Source organism: Bombus fervidus, unplaced genomic scaffold (genome assembly GCF_041682495.2).
Source record: "Bombus fervidus isolate BK054 unplaced genomic scaffold, iyBomFerv1 scaffold0112, whole genome shotgun sequence".
Lineage (NCBI taxonomy): Eukaryota > Metazoa > Arthropoda > Insecta > Hymenoptera > Apidae > Bombus > Bombus fervidus.
Window position 1 is genome coordinate 27,501 of NW_027212674.1, and position 5,000 is coordinate 32,500.

Sequence of the window (5,000 nt, forward strand, 5' to 3'; positions counted from 1 at the left end):
GAAATCGTTATGGTTCGACGAATTCTAGTCGAACGTAACGATTTCGTTTTATTTTTTTAAAAAATTGCCCCCTCCGGACCGACATGACCGGGCGGTTGGCACTTCGTCGATCCCCCGGCCGGGACGTAGGGACTTAGAAAAATTCCGGACCGAAAAGTTATTTCGAGTTATCTCGCTTAAAAGCGTTATGATGCGTATATATTTTTACATAAATAGCAATATTACGTATTTCTACGTCGGGATTAAGCGTTTATTTCGTCCCGACAACGTTAAAAAAAAATTTTTAATCGAACCGTTTTTTCGAATTTTTTCGCTTAAAAGCGTTATAAGGTGCGAATATTCTTGCATAAATCGCTTTAAAATGACGTTTTACATCGGGATTAAGCGTTTATTTCGTCCCCGAAAGGTGCCGTAAAAAATTTACGATCGCGCCCGAGACGTTGGAACTTAGTCGCATTCTCGAGCGGTACGTTGGGACTTAGAAAAATTTCGGACCGAAACGTTATTTCGAGTTATTTCGCTTAAAAGCGTTACGAGGTATGAATATTTTTATAGAAATCGTTATGGTTCGACGAATTCTAGTCGAACGTAACGATTTCGTTTTATTTTTTTAAAAAATTGCCCCCTCCGGACCGACATGACCGGGAGGTTGGCACTTCGTCGATCCCCCGGCCGGTACGTAGGGACTTAGAAAAATTTCGGACCGAAAAGTTATTTCGAGTTATCTCGCTTAAAAGCGTTACGAGGTATGAATATTTTTATATAAATGGGAATATTATGTATTTCTACGTCGGGATTAAGCGTTTATTTCGTCCCGAGAACTTTAAAAAAAATTTTTTAATCGAACCGTTTTTTCGAATTTTTTCGCTTAAAAGCGTTACAAGGTGCTAATATTTGTGCATAAATCGCTTTAAAATGACGTTTTACATCGGGATTAAGCGTTTATTTCGTCGCTGGAAAGTTATATAAAAAAAGTACGATCGCGCCCGGGACGTTGGAACTTAGTCGCATTCTCGAGCGGTACGTAGGGACTTAGAAAAATTTCGGACCGAAAAGTTTTTTCGAGTTATTTCGTTAAAAAGCGTTATGAGGTACGAATATTTTTATATAAATGGGAATGTTATTAAGTTTTACGTCGGGATTAAACGTTTATTTGGTCCCGAAAACGTTAAAAAAAAATAGTGGACCGACGCGACTCGGCCCGTCGGACTTTGTCATACTCTCCACCGGTACGTAGGGACTTAGAAAAATTTTCGACCGAAAAGTTTTTTCGAGTTATTTCGCTTAAAAGTGTTATAAGGTATGAATATTTTTATATAAATCGCTATATTATTATATTTTACGTCGGGATTAAACGTTTATTTGGTCCCGAAAACGTTAAAGAAAAATAGTGGACCGACGCGACTCGGCCCGTCGGACTTGGTCATACTCTCCACCGGTACGTAGGGACTTAGAAAAATTTTCGACCGAAAAGTTTTTTCGAGTTATTTCGCTTAAAAGTGTTATAAGGTATGAATATTTTTATATAAATCGCTATATTATTATATTTTACGTCGGGATTAAACGTTTATTTGGTCCCGAAAACGTTAAAAAAAAATAGTGGACCGACGCGACTCGGCCCGTCGGACTTGGTCATACTCTCCACCGGTACGTAGGGACTTAGAAAAATTTTCGACCGAAAAGTTTTTTCGAGTTATTTCGCTTAAAAGTGTTATAAGGTATGAATATTTTTATATAAATCGCTATATTATTATATTTTACGTCGGGATTAAACGTTTATTTGGTCCCGAAAACGTTAAAAAAAAATAGTGGACCGACGCGACTCGGCCCGTCGGACTTGGTCATACTCTCCACCGGTACGTAGGGACTTAGAAAAATTTTCGACCGAAAAGTTTTTTCGAGTTATTTCGTTAAAAAGCGTTATAAGGTACGAATATTTTTATATAAATCGCTATATTATTATATTTTACGTCGGGATTAAACGTTTATTTGGTCCCGAAAACGTTAAAGAAAAATAGTGGACCGACGCGACTCGGCCCGTCGGACTTGGTCATACTCTCCACCGGTACGTAGGGACTTAGAAAAATTTTCGACCGAAAAGTTTTTTCGAGTTATTTCGTTAAAAAGCGTTATAAGGTACGAATATTTTTATATAAATCGCTATATTATTATATTTTACGTCGGGATTAAACGTTTATTTGGTCCCGAAAACGTTAAAAAAAAATAGTGGACCGACGCGACTCGGCCCGTCGGACTTGGTCATACTCTCCACCGGTACGTAGGGACTTAGAAAAATTTTCGACCGAAAAGTTTTTTCGAGTTATTTCGTTAAAAAGCGTTATGAGGTATTAATATTTTTATATAAATCGTTGTATTATTATATTTTACGTCGGGATTAAACGTTTATTTGGTCCCGAAAACGTTAAAAAAAAATTTTTTATTCGAAAGGTTTTTTTGAATTATTTCGCTTAAAAGCGTTATAAGGTGCGAATATTCTTGCATAAATCGCTTTAAAATGACGTTTTACATCGGGATTAAGCATTTATTTCGTCGCTGAAAAGTTATATAAAAAAAGTATGATCGCGCCCGGGACGTTGGAACTTAGTCGCATTCTCGAGCGGTACGTAGGGACTTAGAAAAATTTCGGACCGAAAAGTTTTTTCGAGTTATTTCGTTAAAAAGCGTTATGAGGTATGAATATTTTTATATAAATCGCTATATTATTGTATTTTACGTCGGGATTAAACGTTTATTTCGTCCGTGGAAGGTTAAAAAAAAACGGACGGATACGACCGGGCCTTTGGAACTTTGTCTCATTCTGGACCGGTACGTTGGGACTTAGAAAAATTTCGGCCGGCGGAAAAGTCCGAAATACTTATTTCGAGTTATTTCGTTAAAAAGCGTTATAAGGTATAAATATTTTTGCGGAGAACGGTTATATCTCTATTAAATACAACTGGATTAAACGTTTTTTCGAATTTTTTAAAAAATTTGTGTTCGACGAACTGACACGACTGCGATATTTGTTTAATTATTTCGTTAATTAACGTTGCAAGGTATATATTTTTTTGCATATTTCTCGTTGTTTCAACGTGTTCTAATCGATTAAGAACGTGGTTTTTGTCCGTATTCGTTAAAAGAGGTGGTTTACTGATGCGATTTTGAAAAAAAAAAAAAAAATTAAATTTTTCGATAAAAACTCGTTTAAAATATTAAAATAAGCGGTGCGTTAAAATATCTCGACGATAGGACGTTTTATAAGGGTACTTTATTGGAACAAAGTGGTCGAGCGTTTCAGAGACTAAGTCCGACGGTACGTTGGGACTTAGAAAAATTTCGGCCGGCGGAAAAGTCCGAAAAGCTTATTTCGAGTTATTTCGTTAAAAAGCGTTATAAGGTATAAATATTTTTGCAGAAACGGTTATATCTCTATTAAATACAACTGGATTAAACGTTTTTTTCGAATTTTTTAAAAAATTAGTGTCCGTCGAACTGACACGACTGCGATATTTGTTTAATTTTTTCGTTAATTAACGTTGCAAGGTATATATTTTTTTGCATATTTCTCGTTGTTTTAACGTGTTCTAATCGATTAAGAACGTGGTTTTTGTCCGTATTCGTTAAAAGAGGTGGTTTACTGATGCGATTTTGAAAAAAAAAAAAAAATTAAATTTTTCGATAAAAACTCGTTTGAAATATTAAAATAAGCGGTGCGTTAAAATATCTCGACGATAGGATGTTTTCTAAGGGTAGTTTATTCGAAAAAAGTGGTCGAGCGTTTCAGAGACTAAGTCCGACGGTACGCTCTAACGGAGGTTTTACATGGTAAGCGCCCGGCCGCTGGCCCGGCCGGCGCCGACCGTCCGGCCGGCGCTTTGGTATCTATAAGAGACACGTCGAGTCGGACGGTCCGGACGGAACAGCGTCGAGCGCGTGGCTATTCTACGGCCTCGGTTGAGAATTCAGTCACCGCTCCTCGAGTCTTAGTGAACTTTTTTACTATTTCTCGACTGTTCCTTCGTTCTCGTATCGACTCTTTCTCTACACTGCTGCGCCGCGGGTCGCTGTCCTGGACGTAATGACCAAATAACGTGGCAAGGTTCCCCTTAGTCGGGAAGCTGGATCCTGTATGCTCGCACTAACTTTAAAAAAAGTTAGGGCAGTGTGCTTGTTACTAACTGAGTATCAATTCATGCTGGTTCGGCAGAGACCGTTCCAAAACTTATGTTATAGCGTACGCAGTACGTTTTAAACATACGAAAGGCTAATGGGGAGCGTACTACCTTTTAGGAAGTGCGTTCTTTCTGATTGGAGAATATCAAAAGAACGAACGAATATGTTTCTTACGAGGACGGTACGTTCAGCATGCAGTTTACGTGCTTTTTACCGCTAAGGCATATTCGTTCAACCAACAAACCATTCTTACAGAATGATCCTATGAACAGAATGATCTTAAAATATTCCACACAAACAATCAAACGAACGAAAGAAAGTAAAGAGAGAGTGGCGAAATGAGAGAGAGTAGTGGCGTTCGACGTTACAACGGGAATTAAAAGGGTGTCGTCGAACGTTCACTAAGAACGAAAAGTCTCGTCGTACGGTGTTACGGACCCACCTACGACACTCTGAGGCTATTTTAAAAAGAGAGTCTTTTGACTCTAATATATAATATATATATAAAATACAAAGTTCCCTGGTTGATCCTGCCAGTAGTCATATGCTTGTCTCAAAGATTAAGCCATGCATGTCTCAGTACATGCCGCATTAAGGTGAAACCGCGAATGGCTCATTAAATCAGTTATGGTTTCTTAGATCATACTTAAACTTACTTGGATAACTGTGGTAATTCTAGAGCTAATACATGCAAACAGATTCGTACCAGAGATGGTACGAATGCTTTTATTAGATCAAAACCAATCGGTGGCGGATGGCTCGTCCGTTCGTCCATCGTTTGTTTTGGTGACTCTGAATAACTTTGTGCTGATCGCATGGTCATCTAG